The 19,466-nt window shown below is 37.8% G+C and overlaps 2 non-coding genes across 2 annotated transcripts; one reads left to right on the top strand and one right to left on the bottom strand.

Annotated features, from left to right (window-relative positions):
• The first annotated feature begins 5,183 nt into the window (after nt 1-5,183).
• Nucleotides 5,184-5,376, top strand: LOC143032083 (U2 spliceosomal RNA). Its single transcript, XR_012967068.1, has one exon. It is a non-coding gene; the product is annotated as a U2 spliceosomal RNA (small nuclear RNA).
• A 5,627-nt stretch (nt 5,377-11,003) lies between these two features.
• LOC143032082 (U2 spliceosomal RNA) lies at nt 11,004-11,196 on the bottom strand. Its single transcript, XR_012967067.1, has one exon. It is a non-coding gene; the product is annotated as a U2 spliceosomal RNA (small nuclear RNA).
• Between the last annotated feature and the right edge of the window lie 8,270 nt (nt 11,197-19,466).

Here is a 19,466-nt window from a genome sequence, read left to right as displayed (position 1 = left end):
AATCTCCAATTATTGTTTCCTTATTAAATACAAGGTTACCATTTCTGAGTTTAATATTTTATCCTGATTTAACCCATTCCACTCCGATGACAAGATGTCTTGTCATTTGGTCAAATAAAACAAAAAATCATAAAACACCAAAATGTTTGATCAAACACCAGAAAAATATGACGTCAGTCCTCGCTTCGCTGCGAGCGAAGCGAGGACTGACGTCATATTTTTCTGGTGTTTGATCAAACATTTTGGTGTTTTATGATTTTTTGTTTTATTTGACCAAATGACAAGACATCTTGTCATCGGAGTTGAATGGGTTAATTTCCTACTGTGGAAAGAAGTCCTGCAGACTCGAGGCATATGTAATTTTAGGAAATGACTTGAAAGATTGAGATAAACGGCAATATTGTACACTGTATAGCCAAAAGTGTGTATACAGAAGTAAATTTGTAAAGGAGTAATTGTGCAACTTTTAAATTAAGAAGACTCTAGGAAACCAGTGCTTAGGTTTGGTCACAGGTTTGACCCTTTGAGAAATTCATCTATGCTCAGATTGGTAGATTGCACTGACAGAAGAGATCAGGGTTGTAGCCTGTGGGAGGGGGGGGGGCTTAGCCCCACCAAAAATCCAATTAGCCCCCTCAAATTGATTTTTACTCGAAAGTATTATAAATACTCTACACCGGGAAACTTACAAAAAAATAAACTAAGTTTATGGTAGATTTGTGGAACATTATATGCATGAAATACAAAATTGTAGCTATCATTACAGGCATATGAATTATTATCTCTAATTATTTATATGTGGGCACGGTACAGTGGCATATATAGCAACTGAGCAAGTGGGTCTGCCCCACACCTATCATAACTAACTTACTTCCATTTAATTTTTTCCTTACACTAACCCTCCAAATCCCCCCCTCCCCCATCTTACCTATCCTGACCTGTACTACTACAGCCCTCCTCTCCTCCACCTTAACTATCATGCCCTGTAGTAGTAGTAGCCCCCCTAAAGCATAACCACCACCACCCCCAATTTTAATTCCTGGCTACGGCCCTGGAAGATATCGGATTAAATATGGGAGGGTTTTAAGAGGTCACGAAAGACGTATCTAAAAGATGTGAAGAAATAGTTTTACATATGCATAAATATGTGGAATAAAGAAATAGTTTTACACATGCATAAATATGTGGAATGGCTTAGGTGGTATAGTCCAAGCTCAAACAATACACGAGTTCAAATCTGAATATGATCATTGGAAGTCAAAGATGTAGATTAAGTTGAAACTACATAAATTAGAGTCTAGGTATGTTAGGAAATTAGAGAATAGGAGACGGGACCCGACGAGCGTTACTCCTTTCCTGTATAACACAATTAGATAAATATATGCAAACAGCCTACGATGCTCCGGAATGAAATTATTATAAACTGCCTTTAGTTAGAGGGCAGGATAGATAAAATGGGAGAGGGGATTTGGGGGTCTAGTGGAAGGAAAGAGTGAAATGGAAGGAAGTAAGAGTTATGATAGATGTGGGGCGGACCCACTTGCTCGGTTAGTTTAACTGCCTCCGAAGGACCACATTTGAATATACAAAAAAGGGAGCAGTGAATTGTTTTCAACTTTGGGAAAAAGAATGGAAAATAGTTATACTATTCTTGGCGGCTTCTAAAAGAGAACTGCAATAGTAAATGCGACATTGCAAATCTCTGAATTGTTTCTTCAGTTAATTCACAAAATATTTATTTTTAAAAATGCCAGGAAGAAACTGAGACCGAAATAAAAGGGAGAAGCAGCCTCCAAAGACACAAAATCTTAGTAAGTGGATTAGTAACTAATTTATATATGTGGGATTTCTAGTCGTCTGATGCTCTTTAAAATCAACTAATTTAGAAATTTATTCCATGTGATACATGTGTATCTAAAGGCATATCGATCTATGATACATGTTATTGGCATATTTCTTATCTTTGACAATCATGACAGATTAGGTACATTGGGTTTAGATTAATACCACTGTACCAGTTGGCAGTACTCAAAAGCCCGGTTTATGGTCATTTCGTGTACTCCAAAATTACCATATCGTCTACTCCTATCTCGTCTATTCCCAGTTTCCCAAATCATTTCTTGTCTACTTCAAATTTAGAAGACCAAAATGCAAATAATTATTATTTCTAAGCACCAACATAACTATCTTGTTTAATTCTTATTATCTTTATTTTTATTTGTTTGTGAATAAAAAAAAAAACTTTTGAAGCCAAATAAGTTGATTTCATCGAGGTCGTAGCGTCCGCCAACGGGTCACCTCCGTGGCCCAAAGTGCAGGCTCCTTCAGTTAATGTGCGCACACAATTAAGAACGATAAATCGTTGATTAAACAAATTTACACTTGGTTAAATGATCCCTTTATGGATCGATAGCAGAAAAAAAAGGTAGTTGCACACTCATCCCTAAAGACGTCCTCAGGCTCAACCGAAGTCGACAGGCTCGCAGTCCTTCTCCGATTGCTATGTATCCCCTCGCATGAGGGTCTCCATGGTAATGAGATGGCAAACAATGCTGCTAAGCTAGGTGCTTCATCACCTGAAGGCGACGTCATCCCACTCCATCCCTCAGCGAATGACATCTTCCGGAAGATTGACCTTCCTGCCTGGGACGTTAGGAAATCGGAATACCACTCTACCGCAGCTGCCGAAGGATGGCCCCTGAAGACCTGCCTCGAACTGACCCCTCCCACCTTCTCCTCCTCCCTACCCCACGCACATTGCAGATACAATTAGCAGGATAAGGGTGAATCACTTGGTTACCCGATATACTGCTTCACGCTGCATCTGTGGCGCGGAAATCTCCTAGCACTGTCTCCTCACGTCCCCCGTGATGGAAGCCAACTTCCGGCCACTACGCGCAACCCTCGGCAACCAAACCACGGCTTTCGACCGCCTCAGGGCAGACGACTCCCCCAATGCTGACTGTCCTCGCGGCCAAACTCGCCTACTCCTCCCCAGTTGGAGGACTGATATAAACACCCGCCCGCACACACACACGCATCTGCGTAGATATAACTCATGTATACACCCACACACGCGAGTGTTAAACACTAATTGCACTACCCGGCAACAACACATTTTTATCAAGCCACTCGAAATCTAAAAGGCGTTCCCTAAATCGGCTAGCTCCGCTGGGACTAAATGCAAAAACAACAACAGCATAGTCAATTTAATTGTTTATGTAACAGATATCCGTTCCTTCGAAATAACCCCAGTCAGAATGGGAGTGAGCTGAGAAAGTTTCATCTCATATTAGAATACAAAGGCACCAAAGGAAACTAGTAGATACCCGTTCCTTCGAAATAACTCCAGTCAGAAAGGGAGTGAACTGAGAAAGTTTCATCTCATATTAGAATACAAAGGCACCAAAGGAAACTGTAAAGCCCTTTCATCAACGTATACCGACATGACGTCTGTGATGCTGCACTACAGCAATACGTATGAGCACCCCACCCTAAAATAAATGTAATGACATCACACGAAACCCACGAAGAACTAGAAAATAACACTACAATGTTGGGAATATACACGGACCCAAGGTTGAAAATATAATTGAGCCCCTTTACATTAAAGATCGTAATCTCATTCAGTCCCCAATAGGCGTGGGAGAGAACACTTGGAAACAATACCACGGGAACCGAGGCAGACACCCCGGCGTGAGGCCTGTAACCGGGAGACGATGCAGGACAGTGCCGACTTCTGCCGTGCAGCTATTGACTAATGTCGGACCGGGTGGAACGAGATTGCTAAGATGGCTGCTGGCGGCCTGATGGGCATCGTTACAGTAACTGGCGTATGTGAACATTATTGTGAGAACATGCGTCATGACTGATCTTCCTTGTATTTTGGACTCGATTTCAAGGACAACGACAGGAGACCTCTGGTCCACCTGCAGGGTCTGGAGCCAGCGAGTAAGCCTACATCTTCATCAGTGATACATTTCCCATTTCGCTCCGAGTAGAACTTAACTTTGTTTGGATTAGTCAGCCCATTTGGTGGGCATAAGAATCAAATAATTCTCATTAAGATGTTGCACGCCACGGAAAGCTTAAGTAAAATGCGTAAGATTTAAGCGTTTTGAAGATAATTTAAAGGATTCCCTGACGAGCACAGTAGAATTATATAGATCTCCCCTGCGGTTGTAGCGGTTTGGTAGTGTACGAAATTTAGCTATGCAATATTTTCGTTATATGGTAGTGTTGGGAGCATTTATATCGTATACTGAACAAACTGTTAGTATTACTCTTTACGAGTTTACTCAAACTTAGGATTAGCGAGGTGCACTTTGAAATGTGATGGTTTCCTATAACTTTGTAAAATTGACCATGGTTGTGAGAAATGAGAATATTTAGATTACGTGTGGTATGTTGTATGTAGGTATCTTTCCACAGGGTATTCATTACTGATACTGGTGTTTGAAAAATTAACTTTTTGACGTATTTACCTGTGGTATTTTACCTAGTCAGAGCACTCACTCGTACAGGAAAAAAAAAATCCACCCCTCCTTCCTCTGTGCCACTCCAACCCTATTTTGAAGAATATTTGTACAGCAAAATAACTTATTTTGTCACAGAACTGAGGTCATTTTTGGTAAGATAAAAGGCTTTTACAATTAATATAGTTTAAAATCGTGCATGGAAAATTTCTTTGGAAACATTACCTATGGATGGATGCTAGTGGATGCTAGAGTTGCCAGTTTAGTCAAATCGAAGAAGATGTGCATGAGTCTAATTATACTATTATTTGATCTGCATCGATCACCGGCATGTATTGTTTCTTTTATTGACATAATAATTTACTTTACACGGGTTGATTTGATCCAAGATGATTGAAAGGCAGTAAAAACAACGCAATTAAAGTAATATTCCTCAGGATATGTATGTTGGAGTTGCCAGTTTAGTAAAATTGAAGAGGATGTGCATCAGTCTAATTATACTATCATTTGATCTGTATCGATCACTAACATGTATTGTTTCTTTTGTTGATATGCTAATTTATTTTGAATGAGTTGATTTGACTGAGGGTAATTAAAAGGCAGTAATTAAAGTAATATTTCTCAGAATATGCCCTTTTAGTGGAAAGTAGTACTGCCGGGAGGTACGCGGGCGAATTTGATTGGATGTCTTGCCGTATATATATTAGTATCGCTTCTCGGCCTTTTGGCTAAGATCAAAGTGTAGTATCTGTTCTTATCAGCTTAATATCTGATACGGTCCCCATGTGGGGCCTACGATATTAATCTGATTTTTGTACTTAGGCGAAGTGCTCGGGGCTTGCTCCACCTTTGCCGCGGATCGGCCCGGTATTGCAGTACCTCCGGGATCGGTCCACTCCCCACGGGGAGAACTAAATACTCATCAATGAAACGAAAAGCAAGTCTACCTACGTTAGGTACTGGACAGCCTCCGACATAATATATATATATATTCGTAGATCAGAGATGTTTACAGGGTTCGGATTCGAGTACCTGCAACGCGCGGGTAGACTAGCGAGAGGGATTCGCGCGGTACTCGAATCCCCAGCCCGCTCGCGGATCCTTGCCGGTACTCGGGTCCACGGCGGCTGGTTGCCTCACTCCATAGTTATCTCACCTTCGTATCCTTCTAATGTGTTATTATATTTCACAAATTTATTTTTATGTATTGAATGATGAATATTAATTTAGTTGGTGATATTCTAGGTAGACTTTGTTTAGAGTATGCAATCCACATCATTCATGTTACAGTACGTTGAGGAGCCACACAGGGAGAAACGACCAACCATTTGTATGGTGGAAGGAACATTCCAGCTTCTTCCCTAAACTAGAAGAATTGGCAAAGAAATTTGTGTACACCTGCATCATCTGTTCCATCAGTGATTATTCTCCAAGGCAGGTGGATTTATTTCACACTGGTGTAGCAGCATTAAGGAAAATAACATCAATACGATTCTTTTCCTTAAGTGCAAATATTACACGGAGTTTCTTCCCTTACAACAGCCTTGTCTTGAATATTTGTCTTGTTTGTTTTGCTATCTTGAAGAGGTCAAAGTAAGGTGACGTCGCTCCTGGCGCTCACCGTACGCAACAATTTTGATTCCTCGCCCTGTAGTGTTGCTGTGATCATGTAAAAATTAACAAGAAACAAGAGAGTGAAGCGGCAGAATATACAGTAGAGAGGACCCGTGAGTGCCTGAAATAGAAACAAGAAGGAAAAAGATGAGAAAAGCAGCACAGCACCCAGCATTTACTAGCCACGTCCACCTTACACCACCCTCACCTCACACCTCATCAGCAAAGAAGAGGAAATTGGAGATTTGCTATACATCGCAACCATCAAACAAATGGTAGCGACAAATTAAATCCCCCGTCCTGTAAAGTTTTAGATCTTTCTGTTGTAATATCTACGGTTGTTCTTTATGGATTTTTGTAATTTTTGTTTCATTTGAAAGAAAACATGCTTTTTATTTTCTACAGTACAAAAACCTGATGAAACCTGAATTTTGCAGCATTTTTGTATTCAGAGAAACAAATTAATACATAAGAATGAAGAAGACTGCAAGAGACCATAAGGCCTACACTAGGCAGCTCCGTATCCATCACCACCTGTCATCCCCATCCATAAAGTTGTTTAATCGTGTTTTTTTTTTTAAACAACTGATAGTTTCAGCGCTTACTACATGGTTATTAATTTTATTCCATTCGTCAACCACCCTATTAGTAAACCAATTCTTGCCTGTTTCCTTCTTAAATCTAAATTTGTCCCGTTTATAACCGTTACTGCGAGTCCTGCCCTGTTGTTTTTATATGATGACCTTGTTTGCATCACCCTTGTTAAAGCCTTTGATCCAATTGAACACCTCTATTAGATCACCCCGCGTCTTTCCAGAGAGTGTAAGTTAAGGTGCCTAAGCCTCTTCGTAAGGCAAATTTGTGAGTCCATGTATCATTTTGGTCATTCTTCTCTGTACTGATTCTAGTGAATTGATGTCCATTCTGTAGGATGGAGACCAAAATTGTACCGCATAGTCAAGAATGGGTCTATCGCTAGATAAAGTTTGATAATTACCTCTGCACTTCTATTCGTTACCATCCTAGCAATGAAATCTAATAATCTGTTAGCTTTATTCCTGGCTCTAATGCACTGTTTCTTGGTTTTAAGGTCCGAACTTACTAGAACTCTTAAGTCTCTCGCACTCAATCTTCTCTAAAAGCGTGTTATCTAAGCTGCATCTATTTTCGAGGTTGTGTTGTCCTACGTTGAACACACTACATTTAAAGATATTGAAGTTCATTTGCCATTTCACCGATCATTTGAACAATTTGTTAAGATCATCCTGCAGAATCTCTGCATTGTCTCCTGACCTAATTAGGCGTCCTATTTTAGTGTCGTCCACAAACTTACTAACATCACTATTTATCCCATCGTCTAAGTCGTTTATGTACATAATGAACAAGGGACCCAAAACCGAGCCCTGGGGGACCCTACTAGTAACATTGTCCCACCTAGATTTTATTCCATTTATGGTGACTCGCTGTTTTCTGCTACTAATTCAAGCTCCAACCCATTCTAACACTTTTCTTTCTATGCCATGGGCTTTGATTTTATTTAGTCTCAAGTGTGGCACCTTATCGAACGCTTTGCTAAAGTCAAGGTAAATAATATCGTAATTATTGTTATCTGACGCCTTATATATTTTAGTGTAAAAGTATAGAAGATTAGTCACACATGACTTACCCTTGGAGAAACCATGCTGTGAATCACGAATTAATTATGTCTTTCGATGTGTTCTCTGGGTCTAATTATTATTATTGATTCAAGCATTTTTCCTATAACCGATGTCAAACTGATTGGCCTGTAGTTGCATATAGACGACCTATCTCCCTTAAAAACAGGAACAACGTTTGCTTCCCTCCGAGTATTAGGCATAAAACCAGTGTCTACTGATTTATTAAATATTTCAGTTAACTGGTCGTAGATTTCAAATTCACACCTCTTTAGCATTCTCGGAAAATTTTCGTCTGGACCCCGGTATTTTGTAGCTTTAAGTCTTTCAATCTACTTCATTACTAATGCTGATATCAGATAGACTACTTTCTTCATCAACTCTGAAAATCGGATCGCAGTCAGGTACTAGTAAACACCGATAGAAAATAATTGTTAAACTCCTCACTCATTTTTTCCTCCGATTCTATCATGACATTTTCATCGTTTTTAATTGGTCCTATTCTTTCTTTATTTTTTGTTTTATAGAGATGAAAGAAACCCTTTGGGTTGGATCTTGATTGACTAGCAACCTTAATTTTATAATTATGTTTCGCTGTACGTTATTCTTTTTAACCAGCTTTGCCATTTCGTTATATCTTGATCTAAGGTGTGTCCCCCCCCCCTTTTTTTTTTTTCTTCTTCTTTTATACGTAAAGTCCTCTTTTCATTCCGATCTCATGTTTCAATCTGTCCGACGTCCAATTGGGAGTATTACTATTTTTCCGTATTTACTTCAGGGGGATTTTGTGCATTGATAATTAAATCAGATTCACCCAAATCGCTGACTTGTCTGTTGAGGTATGCATATTACCCTCCGTGACCTGACATCTAGTCATGACCTGACCCCTGGTTACGCACCGGGACTCAACAGTGTCCGAATCGTCCGCATGACATTTCATATCCAATTTCATATAGGTTTTTATATTGTCAAATTTTCCTCTCCTGAAGTCTGGTACTTGGACGTTATTCGTACTTTTTAATTCTTACCAAATAATATTAGATCTTATTTCTTGATGACCGCTAGAGCCTAGACTATCTCCCACTTTTACGCTAATCATTAAAACTAAGTTCAGAGTATTTACTCCTCTCGTAGGGTCGGTAATCACTTGATTTAGGAAATTATCCTGCACCACATCTAGGGATTTCTTTGTTTCGTGATCTATTAAAGTTTCCCAGTCAATGTTTCTATAGTTAAAATCTCCCATGAACACAACGTTTTTGTACTGGGACGCTCTGTGAATTTCATGAATCAAGGGATCAGTCTGCTCAATGCTGAGGTTAGGAGGTCTGTACAAGACGCCAATAATAACTTTCTTGTTCTTGCCTATAATCTCTACCCAAATGGATTCCGTATAGTCCTTTTCCTTAATCGAATTGTTGATAATACAGTTTATTGTATTTTTAACGAAAAATGTTACACCTCCCCCACTCCTACCAACCCTATCCTTGTGAAAAAAAACTTATATCCTTCTATTTCGATTTCCGGAAGGAAATGTTTATCAGCCATGTTGATCCAGGACTCAGTAATAGGTATAATATCGAAGTTTTCTACGCATGCTTTACCTCGCAGCAAATCAGTTTTGTTAATTATGATTCTACACCAAAATCAGTACAGAGAAGAATGACCAAAATGATACATGGACTCACAAATTTGCCTTACGAAGAGGCTTAGGCACCTTAACTTACACTCTCTGGAAAGACGCGGGGTGATCTAATAGAGGTGTTCAATTGGATCAAAGGCTTTAACAAGGGTGATGCAAACAAGGTCATCATATAAAAACAACAGGGCAGGACTCGCAGTAACGGTTATAAACGGGACAAATTTAGATTTAAGAAGGAAACAGGCAAGAATTGGTTTACTAATAGGGTGGTTGACGAATGGAATAAAATTAATAACCATGTAGTAAGCGCTGAAACTATCAGTTGTTTAAAAAAAAACGATTAAACAGCTTTATGGATGGGGATAACAGGTGGTGATGGATACGGAGCTGCCTAGTGTAGGCCTTATGGTCTCTTGCAGTCTTCTTCATTCTTATGTATTAATTTGTTTCTCTGAATACAAAAATGCTGCAAAATTCAGGTTTCATCAGGTTTTTGTACTGTAGAAAATAAAAAGCATGTTTTCTTTCAAATGAAACAAAAATTACAAAAATCCATAAAGAACAACCGTAGATATTACAACAGAAAGAACTAAAACTTTACAGGACGGGGGATTTAATTTGTCGCTACCATTTGTTTGATGGTTGCGATGTATAGCAAATCTCCAATTTCCTCTTCTTTGCTGATGAGGTGTGAGGTGAGGGTGGTGTAAGGTGGACGTGGCTAGTAAATGCTGGGTGCTGTGCTGCTTTTCTCATCTTTTTCCTTCTTGTTTCTATTTCAGGCACTCACGGGTCCTCTCTACTGTATATTCTGCCGCTTCACTCTCTTGTTTCTTGTTAATTTTTACATGATCACAGCAACACTACAGGGCGAGGAATCAAAATTGTTGCGTACGGTGAGCGCCAGGAGCGACGTCACCTTACTTTGACCTCTTCAAGATAGCAAAACAAACAAGACAAATATTCAAGACAAGGCTGTTGTAAGGGAAGAAACTCCGTGTAATATTTGCACTTAAGGAAAAGAATCGTATTGATGTTATTTTCCTTAATGCTGCTACACCAGTGTGAAATAAATCCACCTGCCTTGGAGAATAATCACTCTGATGGAACAGATGATGCAGGTGTACACAAATTTCTTTGCCAATTCTTCTAGTTTAGGGAAGAAGCTGGAATGTTCCTTCCACCATACAAATGGTTGGTCGTTTCTCCCTGTGTGGCTCCTCAACGTACTGTAACATGAATGATGTGGATTGCATACTCTAAACAAAGTCTACCTAGAATATCACCAACTAAATTAATATTCATCATTCAATACATAAAAATAAATTTGTGAAATATAATAACACATTAGAAGGATACGAAGGTGAGATAACTATGGAGTGAGGCAACCAGCCGCCGTGGACCCGAGTACCGGCAAGGATCCGCGAGCGGGCTGGGGATTCGAGTAGCGCGCGAATCCCTCTCGCTAGTCTACCCGCGCGTTGCAGGTACTCGAATCCGAACCCTGTAAACATCTCTGCTCTACGAATATATATATATATGTCGGAGGCTGTCCAGTACCTATAACGTAGGTACACTAGCTTTTCGTTTCATTGATGAGCATTTAGTTCTCCCCGTGGGGAGTGGACCGATCCCGGAGGTACTGCAATACCGGGCCGATCCGCGGCAAAGGTGGAGCAAGCCCCGAGCACTTCGCCTAAGTACAAAAATCAGATTAATATCGTAGGCCCCACATGGGGACCGTATCAGATATTAAGCTGATAAGAACAGATACTACACTTTGATCTTAGCCAAAAGGCCGAGAAGCGATACTAATATATATACGGCAAGACATCCAATCAAATTCGCCCGCGTACCTCCCGGCAGTACTACTTTCCACACTAAAAGGGCATATTCTGAGAAATATTACTTTAATTACTGCCTTTTAATTACCCTCAGTCAAATCAACTCATTCAAAATAAATTAGCATATCAACAAAAGAAACAATACATGTTAGTGATCGATACAGATCAAATGATAGTATAATTAGACTGATGCACATCCTCTTCAATTTTACTAAACTGGCAACTCCAACATACATATCCTGAGGAATATTACTTTAATTGCGTTGTTTTTACTGCCTTTCAATCATCTTGGATCAAATCAACCCGTGTAAAGTAAATTATTATGTCAATAAAAGAAACAATACATGCCGGTGATCGATGCAGATCAAATAATAGTATAATTAGACTCATGCACATCTTCTTCGATTTGACTAAACTGGCAACTCTAGCATCCACTAGCATCCATCCATAGGTAATGTTTCCAAAGAAATTTTCCATGCACGATTTTAAACTATATTAATTGTAAAAGCCTTTTATCTTACCAAAAATGACCTCAGTTCTGTGACAAAATAAGTTATTTTGCTGTACAAATATTCTTCAAAATAGGGTTGGAGTGGCACAGAGGAAGGAGGGGTGGATTTTTTTTTTCCTGTACGAGTGAGTGCTCTGACTAGGTAAAATACCACAGGTACATACGTCAAAAAGTTAATTTTTCAAACACCAGTATCAGTAATGAATACCCTGTGGGAAGATACCTACATACAACATACCACACGTAATCTAAATATTCTCATTTCTCACAACCATGGTCAATTTTACAAAGTTATAGGAAACCATCACATTTCAAAGTGCACCTCGCTAATCCTAAGTTTGAGTAAACTCGTAAAGAGTAATACTAACAGTTTGTTCAGTATACGATGTAAATGCTCCCAACACTACCATATAACGAAAATATTGCATAGCTAAATTTCGTACACTACCAAACCGATACAACCGCAGGGGAGATTTATATAGTTCTACCAGAACAATGGCGGTTTTGGTGATTACTTAACCAAAGTTCTATTCAATTTAATTTAATCTTGCGCCCTTTACTAAATAGTGTCGTGATGGGTAACATCGTTGAGAATGTTTAGATTTTCAATCGTATGTCCACGAAGCGTGCTGAACTGAAAAAAATCATAACAATTTGCTCGACGAAGAAAATGAATACTTCGGACGCCTACTCGCTAGCGACCCTGCATACCATGTTTGAGAATATTTTATTAATAACGCTATCAACCCATAACGAGGTCATTGAGCCTGATGCGCAATTGTTAAGTCTCTACGTTTTTTCGTGCTGGGAAGTAGTAGTACAGGGCAGGATAGATAAGATGGGGGGGGGGGAATTTGGAGGGTTAGTGTAAGGAAAGAATGAAATGGAAGGAAGTCAGAGTTTTGACAGGTGGGCAGACCCATTAACTTGGTTATTCCCGTGTTGAGAACATGAATGAACCCAAGGTACAAATAATCGAGGCACTTTAAAGATCGTAATCCAAGTGTGAATATACAAGCACTCAATTTATAGGCGCTACCCAGTTTTAGTAAATAGGGTGGGCCAGAAGCCTGAGAAAATGGTAATTTGATATTAATCGATAACTATTTCCATCTTTCTGGGTTCCTCTTGAACAAAAAATATCAGTTGTTTTCATTGATCGAAGCAAAAAACTAATTATTCTTAATTAGTTGACTATTAATTAGATAACTGCCCTACGATGTTTAATACCACGATTTAAGTATTTGTATGTAAACTGAATTCGAATTCAATGCACTCAACTAAACCCTTTAATCAAATACTAAATACTAATTGCCTTGAGCTATGGCATACACGTTGTTTCACATTATGGTAGGTGAAAAATCAACAAAATATTTAAATAAGTCACACATAAAAATACGCCCGCATCTTCATCACACATATTTCATTTTAGCAGTACATCAATCAAATATGTCATACCAGGCAGCGTGAAATTTAAGGTACCCTAGAGCTTATCCTCCTCTTATCCCATCATTTATATATGGTTATATTATATCACCCATTGATGATAAATACTGATGTTTTAAACTAATTATCCCATTTTAACTTGAAGACAATTTACTGAATAGACTAAAAGTCCAAAGTTATTATTCAAAAGAAGCCTAATTGTCTAGAAAACTAAATGGATGGATAGCCTAATTTATAATCGATGAGAAATCTATTTTCCCATGAGTCAGTTTCATGGTATGGAGCGTAATATTAGACAAAAAAAAAACATGGTTCAGAAACCAGAAATCTATTTATTTACTCTGAAAGGAGAAATGAGATTTACTAGTGAGAGGATGTAACACCGCGATACTATTAAGACAAGCACTGCTAGGATGAAATAAAATGGGCTGAACAATCTTTGGATTGATGGCTGTTCAGGAAGGTTGATTATGTGGCCAAGTGAAAGGTATAGTAGACTTCAGAATTATCGTGGGGTAGCAGAAAGAAGTACATGTCAGGCTGGGAAAGAAAAAGTAATCAAATTACACTTGAACATAAGTCGGGAGGAAGAGAAATCGAGTTAAGGAACGTATACTGCAATGCACACCTGTCAATTATGAAGAAAGTTTAAAAAAAAGACGACTGAAGTCACGATTATCAATAAAACTAAAATAATAATGAGAATAACAATAGTAATAATTAAAATAATAATGATAACATAAGCAATAACTATGGAGATAATAATAGGCGGAAGGGAATCTGTTTACTTATTGTGAATAAATAGGTGCCGACGATTAATGAAACTAATATGTGAAATACCTATAAAGACCAAGAACGTAGTATGTGGGAAATGGAAGAAAACTAATAGAACAAAGGTATAATGGGAAAACAAAATCTAAATTATTACCAAAAGTGCGCAGAAGGGAAAAATAAGAATATCGTATATAAATGCAAAGAACAACCAAAAATGCCGCAAATGAGTAGAAAAGACTTCGTTTACAATTTTATGTTTTTCGAATCTCCAATACCATATCAAATGTCATAATGTTGAGAAGCTGAATGACGAACTAAGAGAAGTTTGACCTATATGAATATTAGACACATTGTTAAGTTGTCCTTAATGAGATCTAGAATACTGTAAGCGAAGTCGTCCTGGAGTTTTTCAAATTTACATTTGACGAAAATCGTGATATTGTGATTTTAGTAAATATGTAGTGAGCGCTGAAACTTGGAGTCGTGTGTGTGTGTTTGAGGTCACATCATTGCCCATACATCATCCTATATCCAGGTTCTAAGCTCTGTGAGGTAATAAGTGCCGATCACGGATCCAACACTTAATCTAAGACTTGTGAATTATACACAATCAAGGGAGTGTGTGTTTAATTGGGAGAGAGGCTCCCACGGGCTTTGGTTGTGAGCAAAAACAATCAAGGGACACTGATCAGGGGTAACTATAACATAATGTTATTGAGTATGTAGGACCAAACCATTAATTTATACAATGTCTCCTTTATACCGTGCTTGTTTTGAAAACTTTTAGCTGCAACATACAAAAAAAATTATTTGTTTATTGATTTATTTTGTAAGTTGAATTAGAAAAATATATTTACTGAGAGAGACTGGATATTGCAAATAAGAATGACATAACATAAATATTTGATGCGTGTATTCGACATGTTTATTCCGGTCATCGTCAAGCGACTATATTCAGCGGAGGGAAACTCGAAGGTATTCAGTGTATACAAATGATGTTTTATTACCAATGGAATGTTGTCATCAACATCAATTATTCATTAATCAGTCGCAAGATTCACGGAAGCGATAAATCGTATCCATTTATGTCATTGATTACTTTATCGAGTACGCTAAAATTTTTTTGGCAATTTAGTATATATATATTTTTTTATATTTATCAGTATGATCTATTGCTAAAGAAAAAATATGTATCACTAATGACACAATATAATTATGAAATATGTTTACTTTTTAAATGTTTTTTGGGTGTCAATTGACAGTTGCCATTGTTGACATAGGCCTACCGACGTATAACAGGGAGACCGTAGCTGGATGTAGGTTAGTTTTAATGTGTAAATATGTGTTTTTCTCCAGTGTGCAAGCTTTTAATGGCTAGTTCCATGAAAGGGATATATCCTTATGAGTTGTCACGGTGAATTAATAATATATTATTGTCTATTGCACTTGATAATCGGGAAGGTGGAGACAAGAGCCCTATCCTATGACTGTGTTCGAGTTTAACCAAATCCCGCTAATTGATAGGCCTTTGCTTCACCGTGCATCTCCATATTCAAACTGTCAGCCAATAATCATTCATTATACAGGTGAGATTCGTAAATATAAGTGAATTTATAATGTTATGTAGACGAGATCAAAGACGAATGGGTACCTGGGTGGGTGTTTCTAATCAAATTCTTGATTGGGCATAAATGATAAGATATGTCACTATGTGCGTTTATGAAATTATGTGTTAGGATTGAGGAAGCTGAATAGAATGCATAGTTTGACTTCGTATTTTGATAAGTCAGATAAGAGATTAGAACAGTTTTGCTGCTGGCATGAGAAAACAAGAAATCAGGATTTTGTAGTCATTGAGTGGATAGAATTGTGATGAGGAAAAAATGCAAATCAAATTGAGAAGCAACTGGTACCAAAACAATAAACATTGAACTTGGGCATGCATGTCAATTGTAAAATAGAATTTACACAACATTATTTTTATTAAAATGTTCCTGTTGTTAACATAATCTTAAATGTTATGCATTAGTACATGAACATTTATGTTTACATAGTTTTATTAATATAGAATCAGTTGTTTGAGCATTTTCTAATTCTAACATCATGATATTTTTATATTTCTTAGTTTTATTATGACTTGTATACATATGTCATTGTTGTATATTTAGAATTCAGTCTTATGCAGAAATATGTATACCATTGAAGGTGCCCTCTTCATTTTCAAAAGGGATAACAATTATTTAGATTTACTTTAGAGTGTCATACTTTTTTTGTATATACACACACCAATGGCTGTTTCCCCCTTACAAAGGAGGTAGCCAAAAAAGAAAGGCATAAAATCCACTCCCACCCATTCCATCCTCACATAATATGATAATCCACTCCCATTCACCCCCACTTATCTTTATAAAAAATTAGAGACCAAGAACTGGCCTCGTTCATCCACACCGAGGTAAGGTTTCAGGATTTCTAAATGCTCCTGAATTGACCTGGCGACATACAGCAATTGCCTCGGATATAACCAGCACACTGAGGACACATCTCATGCCACAACTTTCCAAATTCACTCTTGCCAGATGACAACACGAAATATTGTCACTGAGTTACTTTCGGGGTAAACCAATGGTTGTAGTCCCATTTCTGTGGACCACAGGTCTCCTGCAAGAGAAAATGGGAAGCAGGTGGATCAGTTAATACTCAAAGATTTGATTTGCCCTTCCATCTGTATAAAAAAAATATTGTCCAAAGAATTGATAATAATCTCATATCATGCAACATTTGTGAATATAGTAACAGACAATTTGGTAAACAAACATCATATCAATTAAAAATGTGAAATATATATAAATATGAATATATTAGAGATAAGAGATTATTATAGTATTTAGATGAGCTTACAGAACAAATTGTTATTATTAGCGTGTGCCTCTCCTTTTCTGCATGAGGGGACGGAGAAGGGGGTCACCAATTTAATGAAGCGGCCTTGCTGTGGATGTGCTGTGTCTTGCAACACTGCTTCTGACCCAGGGCAGTGGGCGAGATGCAGGGATGACCTGTCATCCAAGAAAAGAGGGAGGGAGGGGGGTGGAGTGTATTTAGGGATGGAATGGGTGGGAGTGGATTTTATGCCTTTGTTTTCTGGCTACCTCACATGTGAGGGGGAAAAAGCATTTGGTGTATGTATGTAGTTGCCTGGAAGTTAGTTAACCAAATTCATTCATTTCCATTTGACCATATAGTGTCATAACCAAGAATGCATAGATTTTAACCACTTCTGATGTCAGAGAGGAAAGAAACTACGGGGTAGTGCAAACTTACGTGTATTTTCATTTATTGCATCGCGAGTGACTTGAAAGCATAAGGAAAAGGATCACGTAAAGAATCGTCACCCCAGACATCAACAGAGTGACAATTCTTCATGTGGACTGTCCTAGGGTGACAATTCTTCCTGTTGGCCATCCTGGGTTTACGATTCCTCAATTGTACAACTTGATGACAATAAGCATAACCCTCATTCATCCTAACCTAACCTAATATTTATTCCATTGTTGATATTAGAAGAGGGTGGAGGGGCGTGGAGTGTGATGGGGTTGGAATGGGTGGGATTGGTTTTTATGCCTTTGTTTTTTGGCTACCTCCCTTGCAAGGGGGAAAGAAAGCCTTTGGTATATGTATGTATGATATTTGGCATACTGGGGTGACAATTCTTCAGGTGGGATCTCATTGGGTGATGATTCTTAATGTGGGCGGTCTGGGGTGACCATTCTTCATGTGACCCATGGGAAGATCTATGTGTACTAGATTTATTCAAGTCTAGATAATTTCATGAACGAATCCAAGCCCTGTTTGTTTTTATTGATTCTATATTTTATTAAATTGCTGAAATGGTGATGGCTTTGGAAAATAATTGTACAGTATGCATTAATCATCTGTGTTATAAAAGGGGCGAAGAAACAGTAGTAAATACAATTAAGAATAAAGACGGAGTGTTACTAACAGATGAGAATCGATTAAAACATATGAATCTGTTTTCCCTAAAAAAGCGTAAACTCAGAGGTGACTTGATACAGGTCTTTAAGATTTTAAAGGGAATTGACAACATCAAAAGTGACCAAATTTTCACATTGAATGAGAATCAAACAAGAAACAATTGTCTCAAACTGTCCGGAAATAAATTCAATTTGGAAGTAGGTAGAAACAACTTTGCCAATCGTGTAGTTAATGAATGGAATAAACTTCCTGCACAGGTAGTGCAATGTAGTTCAGTTCGAAGCTTTAAGAATCATTTAGACAAACACCTAAGCAAGATGCTGTAATGATTATAATTTATTTTATATTATTTGTTTTTGTTTTGTTATCATTTGTCTGTCTAATTTTCATTTATTATTAGTTATATGTCAATTTATCATTATTTACTATTTACCTGTTTGTTTATTATTTAACTATACCTATGCATTTATTTATGTATTTTATTTGTTATTTACATTATTATAGTTTTTATTTATTATTTTATTATTATGATTTTTTTTGCATCCGCCCTAGATATGGACCAAAAGGTCTCCTGTCGGCATGTTCCGCCTTTGTAATCCTTTGAGAACGAAGTAGATGAAAGGTGGAGAGAATATTTCACAGAATTATTGAATCCTCAGGAATTAGACGATGAGTGTGAAAACACCAGCCCAAGACTAAACTACTACCACGAAATATCTATCGAAGAAACTAGAGTTGCCATCAGTAAAATGAAAAATGGAAAAAGTCCTGGATGCGATGGCATACCTGTAGAGCTGCTAAAAGGAAATGAAAACACAGTCGAGTGGTTAACGAGAATTTTTAATGTAGCTTGGTGTGAAGGTAGAGTACCAGAGGATTGGGGGAAAGCCATTATATGTAAAGTACCAAAGAAAGGCGACAAGTCAGAATGCAAAAATTGGAGAGGAATTTCCTTATTATCACATGTGGAGAAGATATATGAAAGAATACTTGAAAGAAGGCTAAGAGTGACGGTAGAAGAAAAATTAGAGGAGGGACAGTATGGATTTAGACCTGAGAGAGGTACAACAGATGCAATTTTCTCCTTGAAAATGCTGATGGAGAAGAGATGGGAATGGGATCAACCAGTGTGTATAGCATTTGTTGACTTAGAAAAAGCCTTTGACAGGCTACCAAGGAAGATGATTTGGGACACATTGGAAGACCCTATATATGGTGTAGATAGATTACTTGTTAGAGCAATTAAAAGTCTATATAGTAAATGTTGCACTGTAAGAACACAAACTCGCGAGGATAACTGGTTTGATGTAAATTCTGGAGTAAGACAAGGTGGGGTTATATCTCCATTGCTTTTTATATTTTTTATGGACAGATGTATGAAAAATTTGAGATCTGGAGAAGGAGTTATCACATTGGCATACGCAGATGATATTGCACTGGTTGCAAACAACCCCATTGAACTTCAAAATGCATTAACTGCTTGGAACAGTGCATTGAAAAGAATGAAAATGAAAA

The sequence above is a fragment of the Oratosquilla oratoria genome, chromosome 12, assembly GCF_046742065.1.
Source record: "Oratosquilla oratoria isolate Oo_2021 chromosome 12, ASM4674206v1, whole genome shotgun sequence".
NCBI classification, from domain to species: Eukaryota; Metazoa; Arthropoda; class Malacostraca; order Stomatopoda; family Squillidae; genus Oratosquilla; species Oratosquilla oratoria.
This window is presented reverse-complemented; position numbering and strand designations above follow the sequence as displayed.